The 24,740-nt window shown below is 28.6% G+C and overlaps 1 long non-coding RNA gene across 1 annotated transcript; it reads right to left on the bottom strand.

The window, feature by feature from the left end:
* Positions 1-23,784, bottom strand: LOC122515541. The gene is made up of 3 exons (XR_006303302.1): positions 23,309-23,784; positions 22,646-23,139; positions 1-122 (listed from the first exon to the last, which is right to left on the bottom strand). It is a non-coding gene; the product is annotated as an uncharacterized LOC122515541 (long non-coding RNA).
* Between the last annotated feature and the right edge of the window lie 956 nt (positions 23,785-24,740).

Genomic DNA, 24,740 nt, shown 5'->3' with positions numbered 1-24,740 from the left:
TTCGTCGTATTTTATCTTCTTTACGGCCCACTTTAATTTTATTCCGTTCGTTCAATCGTTTCGAACTTTAAATCACCCTTTCGGTTATTTCCAATGAAGGGGGGGGGAGATGCCACCAATATCTGCAAAAGAAAATTATTCAGATTAGTTCAAAATTGTTCATTTTTATAATTATTTAAAATAATTTCCTATACTATGATTATTTTTTATCGATTAATAATATTATAAAAATAGATAATCGAAATTTGAAAGGAAGAATAAAAAAAAGAATTTTTATTACATCTATTTTAATATTTTTCCTCTCATTTCCATTATTATTATTATTATTATTACTATTATTATTATTATTATTATATTCAGAGTGGTCAAATATTGTACAACGAAAAAAAATATGATGACACTTTTCTGACAACGAAAAGAAATAAAATTATTAAAGTAACTTGAAAAAAAAAAAAACAAAAAATATTTGCAAAATAAATTAGTTTATAAATAAATAAATGAATATGCAGAGAGGTTTTATTCCGAATGTAAAAATTATATTAACGAAGTACAGGAAAGTCATGTCTAATGAATGCATGAATTTCAAACGATTATACCACCCATTCCCCCCTCCTCCTCCTCCTCCTCCTCATCACCTCCCCACCCATACTCTTCCTCTTTTACATTAGTTTGATATCGCATGATCGTACGTGTGTACGTACGTGTATGTATATATGTATATATGTTTGTATATGTTTATATATGAATTGTATATATTTTACATATGCTTTAATAGTCCGATTTAGTAGTTAAACTACGTACGAACATACATAAAAATCGAGTTAGCAATTTTCCATTAGGAATAATTTACCGATTGTGCAAGAACAATTCAAATAACGTAGAATAATATTTTCCTAGTTCTATATAAATATATATATATATATATATATGAGGTTTTTTTTTTCTTATTATTCATTGAACGAATACGAACGTATATTTTTTTTTTTTTAATGTACACAACACGCGTATACGTGATTAAACGTATTTGCAAAATATTACTTTTCGATTCTTCTCGTATATTTCATTTTGTTCTGGAAGTTTTTTAATTGTGAAAAAAAAGGTTAAAAATAAATTTGTTTAAAATTAATAGAAATAATATTACATTCGATGAATTAATTATCTAAACTGTGTTTATAATTTCTGTGCAAGAATGGGTTTTATAAGTATGGACGAAAATTCTGTTTTTTTTTTTCTATCGAAACTCATTCGAAAATTCATCTGCATACGAAAAAAGTGTAACAGTGTCTTTTTGTGGATTTCATTCGACGTATATCAAATTTCGTTTATTTTCAAGTTTAATTTTTTACGAATTAAATTCGTAATAAAAATATTTAAATAATAAAGGTGATTAGAACATAAACCAAAGAGGTGAGAAAAATGTAAGTAAAGTAAGAATAAGACGTCGTAAAAAACTTTTTGTAAATCGTGCAAATAAAAACCTTTTAACTAATTATTTAAACAAAAAAGAAAAAAAAAACAAAACGATAGTAATAAATCCTTTTTTTTCAAACAAATACATTGACAAAACGTTAAATTACGATTAATAAATATTTATCAACGCGAGTGGAAGTTTCGTTGGCAGGGGTGGTGGTGGGGGGCGGCAGGACGGGGGCAGGGGGGTGTGTGTGGAAGAAATGTACTTGCAAGAAATTTCAAATATCATCGCGCGTCGAACGGAATTATTGACAAACGCACGATAAAATGTTTAAATATTCGCGTGTAATGCGAGTTACGTGAGTTTGCTATGATACTTTTAGAATCAGGATACACATACAAATATATATATATATCTATGTATATGTATGTATGTTACGTATACATAAATATATCTAACACGCCTACGAGTTTAGCGATATATTACGTTCAAGTAATCGACAATAATTTAATCATAAACTTGTTGAAAATGAAAACTTGTTGTTAATGAAAATTTATATTAATTAATTTATTTTATTTATATTCTTTCTAATACGAATCAAAATCATTGTGAGATGTATAAAAATAATATCGGATCAATCAAACGAATAAAATTTAGATTTAAAATCCACCCCACCACCTCCCCACTCCTCAAAAAAAAAATCCTTACAAATTCCAATAATATGATCAACGAATTATGATGAATTGTGATTGGTTATCATAAAAGAATAAAAATAAAATAAAAGAAAAGAAAATGCGATTGCAAAAGAAGAAGAAGAAAGAAAAAAAAAAAAGTAAATTTCATTCACACACTTAAAAGTTATTTTCATTCGGGTGGTGTAGGGTGATGGTGATGAGGAGGGGGTGGGGTGGGGTTAGGTGGGGTGGAGAATATATCGGGCAGTGGGTAGGAACGAAAGTGAAATCGATCTTTTGAAGAAAAACAAGAGGGGAGATATTACATCGGTGATACGATAATACCAGTGTACGATAGAGAACGAGAGAGAGAGAGAGAGAGAGAAACTTCCGCGTATTTTTCGATCGGACATTTGCTCGCAATAAAATCGTGCGCACGTTGCAAGGTCGCATAAAAGCAAGAGCTACAAAAGAGAGAGAGAGAGAAAGAGAGAGAAAAAGATAGTAAAAGAGAGAAAGAGAGAGAGAGAGAGAGAGAGAGAAAATACGGTTTGCTAGTTCAGCGTGCGTAGCCGACATTCCATTGTATCGAATGAATGAACCACGCGTCCCTGAATATATTTCAAACGATCGATAACTCTTTCTATCTATTTTTCTCTTTCTCTTTCTCTTTCTTTCTTTCTTTCTTTATTTATTTTCCCTCCCCACACGTGTGCACGTATGTGCGTACTCACAAACTCACGTTTGTGTTATATTTATCAGCAGTCACTGTTTTATCATTATTTGCATTTCCATATTTTTCAGATAATCTTTCTCAATGGTAAATTGAAATTTTCAACGGGTATTTAATATTTCATATTATTGTCCTGTAAACGATTAAGTTTGGATTCGAAGATGGTTTTATTGTTATAATTGAGGTATATAATTGTGATCACAAAATGTTATTAGAGAATTTTGTATAGTTGATTAATTGTTTTTATAGTTAATTGATTTAATAATTATTTAGGATTTTTAAATAATTCCATTGTTTTTAAGAATTTCTATAATAAACATTTGTTTTTAATCCGTGCACGCAAATACGCACAAACACACGCGTATATTTAAAATGATTAGAAAAAATTGATTAGATCGTTTAGAATTCATTAGAATACGGATCAATAATTATTCCATTTTTTTTTATATATTTTTACGATTATCAATAAATTGTATTTTTTTTTTTCGATTATATTATGCATAGATACTTTGATAAAATTTACGGTTGAATGATCTGAATCTTGAATGAAATGTATAAGTTTTTATCAAAGTATGTATATGTAAATTAGTTAATGATTAAATTGTTGTTAAATTGTAGCGGGATAGAAAACTAAAATGTATCTTTATGTATAAGTAAGTATTGAATTGATATGAATATTATCGTGAAATATTAATAGATGTTATTACTTACGTTACATATGTGTGTGTGTGTGTGTATGTAAAATCGATTATGAAAACAATTGTGATTCATAATAAATAATTATCAGAGATATGATTAAAATTTCCATTTAAATTCTTACGCGTTGTAGAAATTTTACAAACTCATGAAAATAATTATAGCAAAAAAAAAAAAAAAAGCAAAGAAAAAAATTATATCACACGTAAGTAATAAATAATGTAACATTTATACAAAAAAAGATAAAAACGATGTAATGTAAATGAGTAATAAAGTATAATGGTCAAGAATTATAAGCGTAAAGAAAGAAAAAAAGAAAAAAAAAGAAGAAAAAAAATAAAGAGTAGATAGAAAACGTTTCGTTTACGTTTAGATTTACGCGACATAGTGTGAAATCAAGGACGACAACGATGACTTCTTCTTCTTCGAATCTAATGTAAGAACGTTTTATATTCAACGAGGAATCGTAAACCTTTTGTATATTGCGGTGCAACGTAATGCAGCGCAATGCAACGCAATGCAATGCAACACTTTGATAATCGCGACAGTCAACAACGCCTATCGCGTTACTATAGTAAAAAAAAGAAAAAAAATGAAAAAATAAAGAAAGAGAGAAAGAGAGAGAGAGATATATAATGTCTGCTTCTATACTTCAACTTTTCAATAGTCGATATTTCACGCGCAAGTGCACACCCTATTCCTTTCAACCCTTCTCATTCTCATCTCAACCTCTTACCCTTACCCCCACCCATCTTTATTCCATCCTTATCCAAGTTATCTTCATCTTCCTTTCTCTCATTTTCTTTTATTATTCTTTTCTTACAACCTTTTCGCCACCTTTTTTATCTGTCACTTTCTCTTTTTGTTTTTTTTTTTCTATTTCATTTATAATTTTTTATCTCTTTCTTTTCAAATTATTTCTCTTTCTCATTCTATATATATATATATTTATTTAATTTTGTTCTATTTATCTTGAATCATCTTTTTTTTATGGCATACACATACACACGCATGCTCTCTTTCTTTTATATTATTATTTTAAATCATTTATTATGTTTTATATTTTATATTATTATTTTATATTATATTACGTTTTTCATGTTGAAGATATAACAACGCGAATTCACGTTCGCCATCTATCCGCGAAAAAGTTAGTTACTTTAAATAGTAACTAGGATATAGTTTCTCGATTTATAGGTTAGAATATTTTATAATGCAGTAATATTCTATTTTCAAGAGAAATAAATTGAATGTACTGTTCTAAAAAAAAAGGGTAATTGTTTCATCGACTTAAATAAAGTCATATTTATTGCTATCCTACGACGTGACCTAGAAAATTGAACATTTTATTTTATGAATAAGCTAATTTAAAATTGCAGTAGGGGTTACTTAACACTTTTATAGAATGTCCTTAATGAATTCAAATTTTATCATGCTTTTTAACACTTTCTGTTCCTTTTTTTATCTGTCTTTATATTTTACACTCTCTTTTTCTTTTTTTTTGAGGACAATGGTTTATTTCAATGGTGGATTTCGATGAAATGTCGTTTTTCTGAATTTACAGTATTGCATTCTCTGACATTTTATGAACCTTTGCAGATGAATTTAGAACTCAGTAAGGTATTCTACACGAAGGAAAAAGGGTGTACTTTAATTTAATATAAAAATTATTAAAATCTATTCACTCTAAGTATAAAATTATTTACCCGAACTTTTCAAAGAAATTGCAAAGATGCACGATTTACAGCATTGTGTTCTATGAAATTTTATGAACCTTTGCAGATGAATTTAGAATTCGATAAGGTATTCTACACGTAGGAAAAAGAGTGTACTTTAATTTAATAAAAATTATTAAAATCTATTCACTCTAAGTATAAAAATTATTTACCAAAACTTTTCAAAGAAATTGCAAAGATGCACAATTTACAGCATTGCGTTCTATGAAATTTTATGAACCTTTGCAGATGAATTTAGAACTCGATAAGGTATTCTACACGTAGGAAAAAGAGTGTACTTTAATTTAATATAAAAATTATTAAAATCTATTCACTCTAAGTATAAAAAATATTTACCCGAACTTTTCAAAGAAATTGCAAAGATGCACAATTTACAGCATTGCATTCTATGAAATTTTATGAACCTTTGCAGATGAATTTAGAACTCGATAAGGTATTCTACACGTAGGAAAAAGAGTGTACTTTAATTTAATATAAAAATTATTAAAATCTATTTACTCTAAGTATAAAAAATATTTACCCGAACTTTTCAAAGATTTTGCAAAGATTTTGCAAAGATGCACAATTTACAGTATTGTGTTCTATGAAATTTTATGAACCTTTGTAGATGAATTTAGAACTCGATAAGGTATTATACACGTAGGAAAAAGATTGTACTTTAATTTAATATAAAAATCATTAAAATCTATTCACTCTAAGTATAAAAAATATTTACCCGAACTTTTCAAAGAAATTGCAAAGATGCACAATTTACAGCATTGCATTCTATGAAATTTTATGAACCTTTGCAGATGAATTTAGAACTCGATAAGGTATTCTACACGTAGGAAAAAGAGTGTACTTTAATTTAATATAAAAATTATTAAAATCCATTTGCTATAAGTATAAAAAATATTGACGCAAACTATTCAGAAAACCGACATTTCTTCGAAATTCAGCGTTGAAATGAAACATTGTTCTCTGTCAAATTATTTTTATTAAATGTTGTTTATAAGCCCTTCGGAATGTTGCGCATGTGTATAAAAGTAATAATACACCTAATACATAAAATTAAAGATTATAAAATTCTCATTTTAGCATTTTTTTAATTTTTATGCAATTTCTTAAATAAAACACTACACTTTAAAGATAAAATTATTACAATATACACATATATATATATTTTTTTTTTATTACTTTTAAATTCGTAGAGAAAAAGAAAAATAAGAAAAAAAAAATAATATCGCGAATTTGACGAGCACGTATACTATTTTTAAGATACGGATTTGTGCGAACGTCGCATTTTTATGCAACGCAATACTTAGCCGCCCTTGCACTTTATTCTAACTCCTCGCATCTGTAATTACGCCGATTAGCAAGACTTAACGACGACTACTACGACGAGGACGACTACGACGACGATGATGATGATGATGATGATGATGATGATGATGATGATGATGATTTCTTTTTTCTTTCTTTTTTCTTTTTCCATTTTATTGCTGTCATACATTTTCTTTCTTTTTTATTTTTATTTATTTTATTTCATTTGATATGTAATACCACATGCACATATTAATAGTTATGCACATATTAATAATTATTAATTAAATTCAAATATTTATATTATTAATAATTATCTGTGTGATATTTTTACTCGTAAAAATTGTTTCTTTTCTACGTATTATAGATTTGATAAGATTAGATTTATATAATTAGATACATTGTGTTCAATTAAATCGAATATTGCCAACGTGTTTTAATCTTTTCGTTATATTTTATCTTTCGTTTGCGTTAACGATTATCATCGGAAATAAATACTGAATGAAGAAACGTTGTTATGTATTTTTTTTGTTTCTCTTTCTTTCTTTTTATTTCTTCGTGATAAAAATTACGTTTCCTTACTCGATCGATAGATTTGATACTGTTTGAAGGAAGAAAAATAAAACAAAAATATAAAATCAAATTTATATCCACGTATAAAATATCGATACGTAATTATCGAGACAAAATTCGATAAATGCAATATAAATAAATAAATAAATAAAAGTAACGATAACAAAATGATATTATTAACCGAATACGATAAGATTTAGAAAATAAAAATAAACCAAATTTTTAATCTAATAATATTTGATTGATTGTCCCAATAAAAATGAATAATAAAAAAAAGAAAATAATTACCAAAAAAATTGCTAAATATTTCGAATAATTAGTTAAAACGAAAATCAATACTTGTAACGATCATTACGTTACTCATAATACATATATAAAAAGAAATGTAGTAAAATATAATTGAACATAATAAGAGAAATAATGAAAATAATAATAATAATGATAATAATCAACAGGAAGATAGACGATCTTCCTGTGAACGTATAAACTTGCGCAGGTGCAACCAACTTGTAACTTAGCATGTAACTTAGAACCATCGTGTATCGGTCGTTTGCGTTCGCGCGCACGCATAGTATTTGCCGTTTCCTAATCACTTGCTAGGAGTGAACACTCGCGTCAGGTTGACGACCCTTTAATAACCGTGCACACACATACATATACATATGTATTTGCACACATATAGAATGTTTAAACACGTACCCAATGATACCTACACATATATATAAATATGTGTCTGTGTGTTTGTGTGTGTGTGTGTGTATACGTACGTGTATGCACATCAACTATGTAACTCTACGATCATCAAACGTAAATTTATTTCATTCTTTCATTCCTTCTGTATATTTCTTTTTTATTTCTACGCAACCAATTAGGAAACCTTTGGTAATGAGAACAGTCATGAAACTTTCGACGAATACTCGAAAAAAAAAAAAGAAGAGAAAAAAAACGTGTAAGTACCATCAAATTTTCTTGGAATATACTCCCCCCCCACTCCCCTTCTTCGTTTTATATTCTTCAACGAATGTTTAAACTACGCGTTTGAAAAAATAATAATTCGTAAATATTATTTTGAATATAATAAAGATAATGAATAAATAAAATAATTGAATAAATAAGAACATTGAATTTTTGTATTCTTTTTTGTAATAAATTATTTTTCAATAGTTTAGAAAATTGTGCATCTTTCGTTCGTAGTTTTTGTTAAACGTAATCGCAAATTTATTTCATTGGATTTCGAGAAGTACAATAAATTAATTGATATTAGTTTTGTAGGATGTATCAATGTAATGTTCAATTTTATTATCGTTATTAAATCTATAATAAAAAATTGGTCTATTCAATTGAATTATTTTATAAATCAATTTAAAGAGATAATATATTTTTATTGTTTTCATTAATATTATTGGATAAAATATATATATATATATTTTTCGATAAAATGTGATCATAAAAATATTTAATAAAACAGAAAAAGAAAATAAAATGAAATTGCACTTCCTCATGAGATGTATCGATAATATCGGTTGACACGAGAAACGTAAATTCATATTTATTAATAAAAAAAATCTATGTAGAAATCACTGATTATTATCATCGTTGAGTATTAAAGGTAGATAAGAACAGGAAATTTATTTAGTCAATATTTTAAGTATTTCTAAAATAATTGTTACGCGTGGACTTTGTCTTTCTCTTCTTTTTTTTTTGGTTATCATTTAAAAAATTGTCACACTCCTCGTTATTTTTCGTTACCAAAGTATGGAAAAATATTATTTGATCATGAAAAAAGAAAAAAAAGAAAAAAGCATGAAAAAAGTAAAAATGTAAGAAACGTTGTAAATTTATTTACGTATAAACACGCATACACACGTACACAGACGTATAAACGTGCGTACGTCATAAACGAGAATTGTTATCTCTTTCTTTTGTTTATCGGTCTTTAAAGAACTGACAATTTATCGCATTGAATATTACAATCAAACGTAAAAAAAAAAGGTCATTCGAGGTATATAAATTGTTCTAACAATAAGTTACGTTTTAATTCGTATGTCGTTGAAATTTGCAGGTTTAAAATTATTAGGAAAAAAAAACAAAACAAAACAAAAACTTGATTTGTTTGTTGAAAAGTTGATGATCGAAGAAAAAAAAGGAACTCAAAAAAATTGAAAAAAGAAATAAAGAAAGAAACATTTTTGGCGTCCACTTTTTACGTACTTTGTGATAAAGTTGAGAAAAAAGGGGGTAGTTGGGGGAGGGGTGGGGGTGGTTGGCTCTTTTATCTAACAAGTAACAGAACAGACGAATTTACCACCTATACCTTTTTCCCTTTCAAATATTATTTCATAGTACTTAAATATATATGCGTATGCGTGTGTATGTATGTATGTATGTGTATGTGCGTGTGTATGTTAAAAAAGGGCTTTTGATTCTTTGTGCTGAACATAAAACGTGACGGAGTACGTGAAAGAATGTCTTTAATAAAAATTTCCTTTTTTAATTTTATTTCGTATACTTTTATCCAATGATAATAATAATAATAATAATAATAATAATAATAATGTTAATAAAAAAAGAAAAGAAAAAAATTGTGTAGATAAAACTTATCTTTTTTTTTTTTTTAGAGTAGAATTAGAATAGAATTTAAAGATTTTCTATTATTATTATTATTATTAGAAGAAGAAGAAAAGAAGGAAAGAAAAAAATGTTTCCTAAATAAATATGAATACCCCCCTCCCTTCCTGCCATCCCTAAAATTGAAAATATAACAAAGAAATACTATTTTTTTTCTTTGAGGAAATAATAGTTCAGGTATATAACTATTGTAGATAATTTTCTAACGTTAGAATAAAGTTTTTAAAAATGTATAGTATGATTTTTCTGTTACTTTTGAAAAGAAAATCGTAGGTTCAATGCAAGTTGGATTTTCTTTTTATCTGTCATCTGTTAATCTCTTTCTTCACATTCAAATTTAACAATGTAATAAAATTGTCTTCGGTGAAACATTTAAGAAAAGTATTACAATAATTTACATGATAATACTACTGTAAAGTTTCTAAAATCACGTTTTTCGTATTACCTTGACTGAAATGAACAGCTGATCATGAATCATTTCTTTTTCTTTTTCTTCGAACACATGTTAGCTAGCCTAACTTCCGGTCAAAATACGAATAAGAGAATCAGTGAAAGTTGATGACAAATCAAATTGACGGAGATTCGTTCGTCCTATCGGAAGAATTTATTTCAATTTCGAAACAAAATGGTTAACTCTCGTAAAATTTAAGAAATCTTTTACTTTTCAAATAGAATATAAATATTAACTTGTTTTGTTAATATAATAAAAGTATTAAGAATCCCCCTTTACGTCACAATAAACACAAATTACAATTTTTACGATTAACGAACAAAATTTCTATTTAATTCGAGAAGATTTGAAAACATAACCTACAAAAAATTCTACTCCTCAACCAACAAACAATCAAATCCAATCAAACCAAGAAAAAATTAATAAAAATCTTGGACAAACGAGATCAGTAAAAATTAGTATAAAATATTTTCATCTTAAATAAAAACTGTGTGTTCAAATGTATAGAAAATAAACTTAAATCTCTAGACTCGAATTACGATTCGTCGTTTTCTCAAGAGTGGTAATACTGTATTCAAATGAATTAGAAGAATGTCTAACGGTCGTTTTTGGAAAAAGGGAAAGAAAAGGGCCGGTAAATAAAATAAGTAAGAAAGAAAAATGAAAACGAGAGAGAGAGAGAGAGAGAGAGTGAGGGGGGATGGTAGGAGGGGGAGGGGCAAGTTGAAGGAAAAAGAAAATACGAGAAAGAGAGAGAGTCGAGTTACTCGGAAAGGAACACGAAAATGGATGGAATACTGGTAAGAAAAAAAGAAAAAAAAGGAAAAGAGAAGGAAAAAAAAATATATGTAATGGAAGTGCACCGTCGGTATTTTTACTGCACTAAATGCTTTTCCTAAGTGTTGAGAATAAGCAGACACACAGGAAGAGTCTTCTCAGTTGAGTGATAAAGACTCTGAGGATTTTTCTTTTTATTTTTTTTGTCCTTCTTTCTTTATATTTTTTTTTTTTATTTTTCTTTTTTTTTCTTTTTTGATTTTACCACGTGTAATGTACAATTTCATTTCAAAGACAAACGACGTGCGAGTGCGAGTGTGCCATTACACGTCTTCTTTTACGAAATAAAACGTACGAAATGTTTTTAGAAATTTAATTGCTTTCGTAAATCATCTAATTTTTAATTGCGATGACTGATTAGAAAATAATAATTATTTATTTTATCGATTATACGAGTCTCGTACGTATTTTGTTATTTTTATTTCAAAATAATAAGTACGATAATTGAAATAAGAAACGATTTGTTTATAAGAATAACACGATTAAAGTCATATGATAATATTTATAAATAGAATAAGTATTACGAATTAATATACCAAAGTTGTATATATTATTATGATTACAAGAAATTCAATTTGAATCGAACGGAATTTTCGAAATTTAATGTTGTTCTTAGGATAATAAAATCTAATTGTGAGAGAAGATGATATAATTTTGTTTCTTACTTGCGTATAAGAAATCTTTTTGCGTTCGTTACCAATCGTTTTGTGCGATTTTTACAATTTTTATTTATGATATAATAAACAAAAATAAAGAAAAAAAAAAAAGGGTAAGATAACGGGATATACACAAAAAAAGTGCTTCGTTAATAATTTGAAAAAAAAAGAAAAAAAAAAAGAAACAACGGAAGGAACAAAGTAATTGAATTTTCGTAGAAATGATAATCATTTGATAACGATAAAAATATACGCGTTAAATGTATTTATTTTATTTTAAGAAACATAATGATGCATCTAATCGATCGATCGCGCGTCAGAAAATTTACTGACAAGCATTAAAGGTAACGTTAATGTATTCTCGGAAAATGATATCAACGTTAAAACACGATTAACACGATCATTCGTCAATAACTACGAACGCGTTGGTGTTAAATATTTCATACAATTATGCAAAAGGTTAATACGCATCTTAAATTATAATGCAACGAGGAGAGAAACATTTTTTTCTAATTATCAAATCAGGATTAAGTAAAAAAAAAAAGAAAAAGAAAATTAAATCGAAAAGAATCATTAGTCACGTTTAAACAATAGACTAAATAAATAAAATAGAATTAATAATAATATTTTAATTAAATCAGAATTAAAAGAATAACAAAATACCCGAGATGTTGAATTCCTTACTAAAAAAAAAAGAAATAATAATAATAATAATAACTTTTCTCTATTCCTGCACAATAACAACGAGTTTCGTTATTCAACGAAAGTACAAAACTCAGAAGTGCAGTGCAAACAACGAAGGGGAATTTGCGCACGCGTATATCACACACATATACACACATACACACACATATAGATAAATTCACTCATGCTTCCATCTCACAGTCTTGTTCGGAGACATTACTATAGTACGAATACGGTTACATCCGTTGGTTTATTTCTTTTTTTTTTTTTTCTATCAACAAAAATTCCTACGTAGTTTCAAGCTTATGGTATTTGTGCACACATACACATATACACAGAGTGTGCATAAATTGTATATATGTGTATGTTTAAAGTATGATCTGCATATAAAAATGTATTGGAATGAAATGTATATACCTGGATTGATCAGAGTGGTCTTTATATATATATGTGTGTGTTTGTGTGTGTGTTTGTGTGTGTGAAGTAAATCTGGGACCATTAATAATATTGCCAGCGCAATTATCAGAGCCAGCTGCAACGCGTTCCCTTAGGGGCCTCAACAGGGTCTTCTCAACAGGGTTTTCTCAAGGAAAGCTTTAACAGGGCTTTAACAGGGCCTTAACAGGGCCTTAACAGGGGCCTTGTAGTACATACTCGTCACGGCAGGTACGTGCTAGAAATGTTGTGTACGTGTTCCTACGTGTTTTTTCTTACACAGGTCTTATGCAAATCCTAACAATATGTATTTACGATGTGTATTCGTGCATATGTTAATAGTTATATTACAAAATTGTTCGTTAAGTAAGTTGTAATAAGCTAGCTTCTGTGTAATTTATTAATATGTTTGTTAATAATATTGTTTAATTTTTAATTCTTATAATAAAAATATCGGTCGGTGTGAAGTAACGCGTTCATTGTTTCAAGGACAAGAATATAATTATGTTCTTATATTCAGTTATAATTTGAATGTTGGAAATAGAGAAAGATAAATGATAGGTGATGGTGGTAGGGAGGGGGTAGGAATGAAGGAAGGGGTAAAAGGTAGCGGGGATAGACAGAAAATGTGATTTCACTTTCGAATCGTGATAATTGTTCCGGCATGGAATAAACGAGCCCTGTTTGCTTGTCACGTTACGACGTTTGCTCTGCCAAAACAGACCGGAACGATCTCATGCGGATATTTTCGTGTGGACGAACACGAGTTGATGATAATAAGGGAAATGATAAAAGTGAGAGAGAAAGAGAGTATACGAAACATTATTAGACAAAATATTCACAATACAATTTCGCATCGATCAAAAAATCAAAACGTAAAAGAAATCGTAAAATATGAAAAACGATAAAATTTGAGGTTAGGAAAACAAATAGGATCGAAATATCGAAGAAAATTCAATTCCTATTTACAAGATAATTCAAAAGTGTTTAGTAGATGAGTTAAAAAATCAATTACTAATTGTTGATTACATAATCGGTGTTAGTTTTTGTCAATCGAAGACAAGACAGGTTGAAATGTCACTCGTGACAGAAGTTCGTTTTCGTCAATCAAATGACCACGTGGTTCATTCGTGACCAACATTGCTATATTGTTTCATATCTAATCTTAGAATTGTGTGCTTTACAATAAAACCGTGTTGACACTCGGTTGATCAATGGAATGTCTTTTAAAAAATTAAAATACCTACTAGAAACTGGGTGAATTAAAAATGAAAAAAAAAGAAAAAAAAACGATTTTAGTATGTGAGAAATGTTGCGGATCGCTTAAAACGAGAATTAGGTTAGAAAGATTTTCTCTAAATCCGAGTTTAAACACTTCGAAAGAAAGATATAAACAGAAAGTCAAATACGCGCACGCAAACATTAACATAAATAGAAAGAGAGAGAGAGAGGAACAGATATAGTCAATTATTTCTCTCTCTCTCTCTCTCTCTCTCTTTCTTTCTCTTTCTCTCTCTTTCTTTCTTTCTCGTGTCAATCATTGGTTCGAGAGAGCAACAGTAATTGTTGCAAGTACAGTCAAATGAAGAATGCATATACGTGTAAACGTATATGCATTTATCTATGTTGTGTATGTATATGTGTGTATGTATGTATGTATGTATATCTGTATGTACATCAGCCACCAACCACAATCTCGTGCTCCTCGATTCATTAATTAATCGGCGGACACGCCGCGCGTCGTTCTCGTTCGTACACACAGTGGCAATTACCGGCGCATTGTCGCGCATAAATCATTAGCAAACGTGACGCTTCCATAATTCGGTTAATTTGCTTCGTTTTTGTCGATTCTCTCTCTCTATATATCTATCTATCTATCTTTCTTCTTCTTTTTCTATCATTGATATTATTTCTTAATACATATGCTTCCATTTTTCACTTTATGTGTTCTTATCTTTTTTTCTTGTGGTTGTTTTTATAAGACACCCGTTAGAACTTCTCATGTGACGGTGGTTTAAAATGATAGTGTTCTTTGTTTTCATGGATTAAAGTATAAAAATTAATATTAAAACTATCGCAGTGTCCGAATGACAGTTTTTCGTAATCTTAGATGATTGGCCGAAAAATAGACACGCCCATTTTTCCTTCAACCTATCGCGTGAAGACAAATGACCGCCAAATTTTGAATTTGTACAAAATATGCATTATTCGTTTCTAAATAAGAGAAAATATATTGTTCATTATGCGATTGGTATTAAAATCTTATTCTACATTAAGATATACGTTTGTTTTTTTTTATAAAAGCGGTCATTTGACCAATCACAGTAGGAATTAGCTATACATGAAGTTTCATGAATAACATTTTTTTAATAACACGATTTTACTTCTTACTAACGCGATTCAATTTAATTCGGGATTATTTTTAGTACGATGAAAATGTTGTTCATTCGATTTTTATTAAAAAATTGTACAAAAAGTTAGGTTAACTTTTTAAACACGATTGAATTTCGTTCGGACGATTTAAACGCAAGACAAAATTTTGATTTGCAATAATTGTTGCAATATTTATAGATTACAATTAAACACGATATTAAAATCATTGAATCATTGTTATAGAAGACCCGAGTTTATACTTCTAATATTTTATTCATTGATTCAAATGGACAATGAAGCATTGTGAATCTGAGACGATCGTTCTAATTCTATTCTTTACCTATCTCTCTACCTATATTTTTCTTCCGAAGTTATCATCCTCAATGAACGTGAAGAGATTAATTAAACTTTTAAATAAAGAATAAGAAAAAGATACACAAACACATAGAGAAAAGCAGAATCAATTAAAGAATTGAATCTACATGTTTGTTAGTAATAATTCTCTAAATAATTTTCCAAATCAATTGTTTCCGTCATTTCTAAATATATTAATTATAATCAAAATTAATATTAAATATAAAGAAAAATAAAATCAATAAAAAATTTATAGAACCAATTAAACACTAAATGTTGCAAAACAAATCCTATACTTCATTTTTATTATTACATATTATATATCGTAAGTAATCTAGGTACAATATAACCGTATAATTCTTGAAAAAAAAATAGAAATAATAGAAACAAAGATATGAAATAATTTTAGTCCAATTATAATCAAGATAAGAAAGAAGTTTTTTTTCGTTTTAAAAACGTGCCGCTGATTATTACCGTAGAGACCGCAAATTGTTGTGATCGGAACGTGAGTGACGATAAGCAAGCATGAAGAAACACCAACAAGTTATATTTGAATTACTCTATCTATCTTATAGGTGTTATCGGTACATGTATATATATATATTTATACACACACAGATATAGAAATATATATGAATAAATATGTATCATAGTTACACATTTGTTCGAACGATTACGTTCTAATTACGGAAACGGATACGAGTAACTGAAAATCATTTCACTTTTCATATTTATCTGTACACCCCCCTCACCACCCCCTTGCCATTCTTTTTCGGGTTTCTCTTTTTTTATTTAATAAAAATGTTATATTTATCTACTCATATTAAATCACTACAATCATTATTATTATTATTATTATTAATTTAAACAATTGTAAATACTACTGTAAGATTTTATTTTTATTTTATTTTATTTTTATTTTATTTTATTTTATTTTATTTTAACAGAAAACACTTTCGATTGCCACCCACGTGTTCTCGTTTCCTATTGACCCTTTTCCTTTTCCAACTTCAAACAACTATCGTATACCAAGGTCCCTAACATTTTTCTAGTTTCCCTTTCTTTTTTCTTGCCGAAAAGGACAAAATTACAATACTTTTTCAACCTAAAACCCCAATAACAGAATATCGATCACGTTCTCTTTTGTGTCTATTGAAAACTACGAAATAAATGAACCCGTACCCTTTTGAAACCTTGGAATTTTATTATCACATTAGGAATATTTGTTAAATAAAAAAAACGAAGAACAATATAGAAAAAAGAATATCGTAAAAAAATAATTGGATAGAAAATAATAGAGAACAATTTAGAAAATCTACAATCTGATTGGCTCGAATCTTTTGGGGAGATAAAAAATCCGGTACATAAAAAAGATTCTAATTTTTTTATAAAATATTAAGATGAGAAGAGGGGGGAAAAAAATACGAAATTAAATTCAATGGAACACACATATGTACGCGTAATCCTTCCCGCGAGTATGGTTTACTCAAACCATGAGTATCCTCTTCCAATATTGACCACACAAAACGTACAAAGTTGTTCATAAACAAAATAATCATTTCTTATACCATGTACATTAAAAAAAAAAAAATATCGATCGTGTGAATTATATGATTTGAATCCATTCAAGTCGAGTAAGAACTTTTGTATGAGAGTGTAGTTTAACTTTATGACCAATCACGTCTCGGATTAATTAAAATGGTTTCTTAGACAAAAATGGAGGCTCCAGTTTATCCAAGGGATCCCCAAATTTTTACTAACTTGAATTAAATTCCTATTGACGAATATAATTGTTTAAATAAGAAAAAAGACAAACAAATCCATTATTCTCGAATTATGACACGTTTACATGAAAATATGGTTCATTCTATGTGATATCATGTAAAAAATAAATGTAAATGAAAATATAAATCATGTAAAGTAATGATGAAAATAATCCGTGCAAAGTTTTACCCTATTCGCATAGGTTTTTCTCGTAAACTCGGTGATAACGAAGTAGAGAAGTAAATAGCAAATATCTATGATCGTGTGTGTGTGTGTGTGTGTGTGTGCGAAGTGTGTATGTAAATGTGTTGGGTTTAACGACCGAAGAGACATCGTCATTTGAAATGGAAATATGTTTATATATATTGAGATAAAAATAAAGAAAAGAATAAGAAGAGGAAGAAGAAGAAGAAGAAGAAAAAGTAGAAGTAAAGAAAAAAATATAAAAAAAAAAGGAAAAAGAAAAGAAAAAAATAATATGAGAAAGTAATCTTATATCGATGCGAGTTTATCGTCAAACTTAAATGATAGTAATATATATATATGTATATGTACGTACACACACATACATACATATTTATGTAATTTCGAAGTTGTAAATGCTGAGTTTTAAACTACGTTTAACGACGTTACTATCGACTATTACGTAGAACAGCTTTTCTATAATTAAACACGAATTTCCTGTTAATAAATATTCACCTACACACGTAAATACAAATAATATTTCTTCATATATGTATAGAGAGAGAGAGAGGGGGGGTGACAAAAATGTGGAAGAAAATAATAATGCAAAATTTTTTGGTGATAATAATAATCAATAAATGTATATCTCATTAAATCAATGCAAAGAAAAATGATGAAATTTTACCTTACTAATGAAATGAATATTCCAAATATTCACATTGCGTGTTAACGCAATACATACATATATATATATATATATATATGTGAAGAAACAATTAACACGTTTCTTATCACGTGTGATCACACACACACACACACACATATATATATATTTTTTAGATACACAAAATAACTTAACGATAAAACCTAATATATCGAACACATATTTCAATTTATAAAATTAACACACGTTCGATAATAATTAATAAAAAAATAAACAAAGAAAAAAGAAAAGTAAAAAATAATCGATCAATAAAAACATCGATAGGATGTTGTATATAAATATTGAACAATATTGTAACATATATTAATATGTGTTTTATTATTTTTCAAATCTTATTTATTCATTCGTAAAATTATAATCCCAAATGAATGAGCGAGAATATATGCATATAGGAAGATTATTAAATCAATCAGTCCGATACGTCACGTAAAACGTATTATTAAACGTCTGCGTATAATACACGTGTGCATTACATTAATGTCATAAATGTTTCTATCTCTCTTTCTCTCATTAATTCTTTCTCTGTCTAATATTCAGGAAGTTTCATATCGAATTTATCAAAAAGTCGACGGGAAGCTCTCACTAAACGATAGCCAATACGAGAGTTTGGAGTAGGAGAAAGTGAAGGCGGTATAATTGTGTTGTGTTGTGTTGTTTAACTGTTACTTCTAACGGATACACACACAAACACAAAAACACACACACATATATATATATATTTTTTTCTAATTTTTTTTCTAATTTCTTTCTATAAGATATGTTCACGAACGATTTATCTCATTGAGTAATTTGATACCCGAACAAAAATGATCTTTCGTTACACCTTGAAATAATAAAATTTAACGATAGGAAATTATTTTCAAATATTTCTTTTTTTTTTTTCTTTTACGATACTTCCTCGATAAAAGTACAATTATTATATTTTATATCGATGTTTTTATAAATGTTAATATAACGATTAGAAATGGAACGAGAGAGAGAGAGAGAGAAGATAAAAACAAATGTTATAATATCGTACGTGACGCAAATACGTAAAAAATTTATTCTCGAATGTATTACTATTAAAAAAAAAAAGAAAATGTATACTCAAGATCGTGCGAATTAAAAATTCATTTCTATACTTTGTAATATAATTTATATCCGATTAATTATTTATCTATTTATTTATTTATTTAATCATTTATTTATTGTTTTAGGTTCTATCATTCGCACACGATTTCTTCTCAAAATTCGTTGCATAGAAAAGTTCGATGTTCTTCCGCTTTTAGATTGGCGTTTAGTCACTTACATATATATACACACATACACATAGAAATATATATTCTGACTCTTACACAAAAGTATGAAGCAAGCCACGCGCGTATATGTATACTAAAAGACTATTACTATGTGTTAGTACTGCACAGGCCGATTTATTGATCACGCTCGACGCACGCAGAGTACGAATATGCGTGCTTCTCGTAATGGCTACTGAAACTGTCTACAAACTTTCTTGATCGAATACGACTAACTGACTAATAAGAAAAGAAAAAAAATGAAAAGAAGATTTTTCCTATGAATTAAGATATTCAACAATTTTTTGTTTTTTTCCCAATAATTCATCAATTACACCACCATTTTTTAACAAGCACGCGCATAAGCGCAGAAAAAAAAAAGAAGAACGCGAATGAAACATAAATTTTGAGGTTATGTACGATCGATGTAAAAATTAAGAGAAAAATAATATCGAATGTGGGTTTTTTTTCTTTATTTTTGGAAAATCTTTCGATTAAATTAAATAATTTTCGCGTGATATGTTTTTCTTTTTCTTCTAAATCTAAATATAAATTTAAATCTAAATATTTTAGGTTAAATCATGTGATCAACGTAAAGATGGAAAAAAAGTTCGTGAAGATTAGAAAGAAGAAGTAGAATGAAATATTTGTTTGAGTAAAATTTAAAATAGAAATCGATAGGGACTTTTGGGTATTACCCAATAGATGTACCCATAAATCCTGTCTTTTGGTATTAAATATACCCAGTATATATATACTACACATTGAAAGTATATATACGGTAACAACAAAGCATTGGATCGTGACCGGTTGCAAGGGACTAATGTGAGCGTGCAGCTGCAACTTTGAAATGACTATTATTATAGTTAAGATCTAAAAAAGAATAAGAAAAATAAGGAGATGCCGTTAGAATAAGAAGAAGAAGAACAAGAGGATTAGTCTGAAGATTAGAAATCGGTAATCGAACTTGTCTCAAGTTAACCGATCGTAATTCAAATCTAACAAAAAATTACAAACAAAAGTGTGCAATAAAAAAAAGAACAAAACTGAAGTTGCAGTTAGATCACTACTAAAATTATAATTAATATATAATAGTAATATATTTATTAAGAATATAATATAGATGCACCGGATTGGTCTATGGAAAATTATCTCATTTTACGTTAACCTATAATTCAAATGGTAATAAAAAAAAATAAAAAAAATAAAAGAAACAGAAAAACGCGTTAAAGTTGCAATTATTTCATTGATTGTTTCGTAAATAGAAAACAAAAAAATTATAATAATATAAATATACTTATTATTATTATAATATACTCTTAGGTTAACCTATAATTCAAATGGTAAAAAAAGTAAAAAAAAAAAAAAGCAAATGTATGCAATAAATGAAGAAATTAGACTGAATGTTAAAATCATTTAAATAATTGTTTCGTAATTAGAAAAATAATGATAATGATATAATATTATATTTGTTAGGAATATAATATAGATGCACCGGATTCATTTATGGAAAATTATCTCATTTTACGTTAACCTATAATTCAAATGGTAATAAAAAAAAATAAAAAAAATAAAAAAAATAAAAGAAACAGAAAAACGCGTTAAAGTTGCAATTATTTCATTGATTGTTTCGTAAATAGAAACCAAAAAAATTATAATAATATAAATATATTTATTATTACTATAATATACTCTTAGGTTAACCTATAATTCAAATGGTAAAAAAAGTAAAAAAAAAAAGAAAAATGTATGCAATAAATAAAGAAAATTAGACTGAATGTTAAAATCATTTGAATAATTGTTTCGTAATTAAAAAAATAATGATAATGATATAATATTATATTTGTTAGGAATATAATATAGATGCACCGGATTGGTCTATGGAAAATTATCTCATTTTACGTTAACCTATAATTCAAATGGTAATAAAAAAAAATAAAAAAAATAAAAGAAAGAGAAAAACGCGTTAAAGTTGCAATTATTTCATTGATTGTTTCGTAAATAGAAACCAAAAAAATTATAATAATATAAATATACTTATTATTACTATAATATACTTAGGTTAACCTATAATTCAAATGGTAAAAGAAGTAAAAAAAAAAGCAAAATGTATGCAATAAATAAAGAAATTAGACTGAATGTTAAAATCATTTAAATAATTGTTTCGTAATTAGAAAAATAATGATAATGATATAATATTATATTTGTTAGGAATATAATATAGATGTACCGGTTTCGTCTATGGAAAAAGTGTTAGAATGAGATAGAAGTATTTGCCTTTATAGAGTATTTGCGATCGGATCGGCAAACTTCCATAAAAGCGCGCGTCGTTCGAGCAGCAACGAACAGGACGGCGCAATTAACGACGTGGGCCGTGGTCGATACTGCAATTAACTTTAACGAACGGGCGGCCTTGCGATTAAACTTAATTAGTATCGCGGTAATAACTCGTTAATAATCAGAGCAGCATAGAAATATATATATATATATCTGTAGGTATGTATGTGTACATATATCTATGTATTTACTTATATATATATTTGTATGTGTGTGTATTATATATGCATTTAAAGGGGGGTTTCAGGGGGATTCATATACTCGTGCCAAACGTTACCTGCATTACACGCTTACATCAAATATTTTATAGAAAAATGGGAAATGAAATATAAGAAAGAAAAAGAAAAGAAAAGAAAATAAAATAAAATAAAAATGCATGCACTTTTCATTTAGATAATTACATATACGTATATACGTGATTGTGTGTGTGTATGTTTAAAATAACCACGTGTGATGTTAATAAAAAAAAAATAAAAGAAAAAATAATGTGAGTTTAAATATTTACGTGAATATTGACGATGATTTGTTTTTTAGATGAAGTAGAAGTATTGGAATGGTCGTCGACGATTTCGAATGCTATTTCTGTCGTTGCACATAAACAAATAGTTCCTCAATGTAATGATATAATACAAAACCAAAATCTGCAGCAGCACCAATATTATCATTATGCATAAGTATATAAGTGCTAAGGTTGTATTCATCTTGAAATGTGGATGAATATTAGCAGTTACAATAGCAATATCAATAGTAGTAGTAGTAGTAGTAGTAATAATAATAATAAATCACTAATAATTGATTGAAAATATATTCCACTAACTTTTCTTCCAATGGAGTAGAAGTAGAAGAACAAGTAGAAGTCGAAGCAAGAAGGGGGTTGTTTTTTCCAACGGAAGTAGTCACACTCTCTGACTTGTCCACCCTCTTGTTCAGTGTTGTCGTTCTTTTTTCTTATGTTTATATATTTAAAATCGTTAATTTCCACTTTTCTTCATCAAACTTTTCCGAATTGAGGAGGAAAATTGTACGCTGGCGATGACGATGACAGTGACGTTGAATATTTCGGACACACAATGATCATTTTATTCGATTCGATATTTCCTTCTTTCTTTCTTTCTTTCTTCCTCTCTTTATCACCGATTATCTTTTTCCTTTTTCTTCTTCCTCTTCTTCTTTCTTTCTTTCTTTCTTTCTTCCGTGTTATTTGCCTTCGTCAGAAACTACTATAACGTAGTGACGTTGCTAACGTCCTTGAAATGCACATGGAGCACAGGTAATTGCAAATGAATATCCCCGAATATTTCGTAGTATCATCTAAAAAATGATGATCGAGCAAGTTTAATTGATGACTGAGGTTGACGATTGACTACGATATATCCCAGTTATGATGTGATAACAATATGTATGTATATATGAACCGATTAAAACGAAAAAAAGAAAAATTAACGAATGAAACTAGAAAACCATAAACGATCAAACCAACCGATCGATCAATCAATCAATCAATCAATCAACCAACCAACCGGTAACGGACAGCAAACTACGGGCTGCAGCTAACGCGTACGATAAGAAGTACCGGCACGTACTGAACGGAACCGAACGAACGATCCTGGCTTTTACCCGACGACGAGACGCGGCGAGCGCGCGCACTCAACCAACCAACCAACCAACTACTTTCTCACAATCGGTGTGTATGTTTTTTTCTCTTTTATTTTTATTTTTTTTTTAAATCCCTCTCTTCCCTCACCTCAATCTAATTCAGTTCTAACACTGATATTCCGAATTTGTTATTATTGTTATTATTCAAATTTTCCCCCGTCCCCTTCTTTTTTTTTTTTTTTTTTTTTTTTTTTTTTATATATTGTCAATAATTTTAAAATATCCTTTCCGATCAAGAGAATACAAGTAAACAAATTAGATCGACAGAAAAATTAGATCGATTTATCGTCAATTTGTAATATATAAATAATAAACATATAAATACATATACATACATAAATATGTATATATAAATATGTATATATTTATAAATAATACGTACGAGAAAGTAAAAAAAAAAAAAAGATGTAATATTGATAGAATTAGAGTAATGCACTGATTGCGTCCTTCTTCCTCTAATTCTCGTTTGCTACCACTACTTAGCGGTTCCTCTCCTGTTCACATGTATCACAAACTATCTATCCCGATTCGAAAGAACATCGAACATTGAACGCGAACTTCACTGCGATGCGGCACACAAAATTATGGGGCGCTCTCTGTGCTTTCGGTGGGATCTTACCCTCGTCCCCTCCGCCGTCCCGGTCCCTGTCCCGGTCCCCTCCGCTCTTGCCTCCCCTCCTCATCACTTAACTATCCTTTTCTCTCTCTCACACCTATTGCACTTCTCTATATATATCTATATATATATATATGTATATATATGTATACCTCCCACTCTACCCATTTTACTACCCCCACTCTAAACTTTATACTTGCTATTGCTCTACTCTTCCTACTCGCAGTCTACTCCCCTACTCCTACTACCGCTCCTACCTCCCCTACCGCTACCTTTTTACTCCACTCTCCCCCACTGTCTCTCTTACGATTACTATACCAATCCCCTCTTGGCCCCCCCACTCTCACTCTCTCTCTCTCTTTCCTATTTGTTCGTTTACTTCGGCATACGCGTTAAACCAATCCCCTCACTCCTTTTCTTCTCTCTCTCTCTCTCACTCTCGTCACGCTAACACAACTTTGCTGTATGGTACACACTATTCTCTTGGCTTGTGAATAAAACGGGTATAAAAGTGTGAAGAGAGAGAGAGAGAGAAAGAGAGAAACAGACTGATTGAATTAGAATGGAATAAAGAGTTTCGAGTTTAAGTTTCAGATTCCGATGATACTATGAAAATGATTTCAACGTGTTCTTCACCACC

Source organism: Polistes fuscatus, unplaced genomic scaffold (genome assembly GCF_010416935.1).
Source record: "Polistes fuscatus isolate 324 unplaced genomic scaffold, CU_Pfus_HIC Scaffold18, whole genome shotgun sequence".
Lineage (NCBI taxonomy): Eukaryota > Metazoa > Arthropoda > Insecta > Hymenoptera > Vespidae > Polistes > Polistes fuscatus.
Note: the sequence above shows the minus strand (reverse complement) of the source record. Positions and strands in the feature narration are given on the sequence as shown.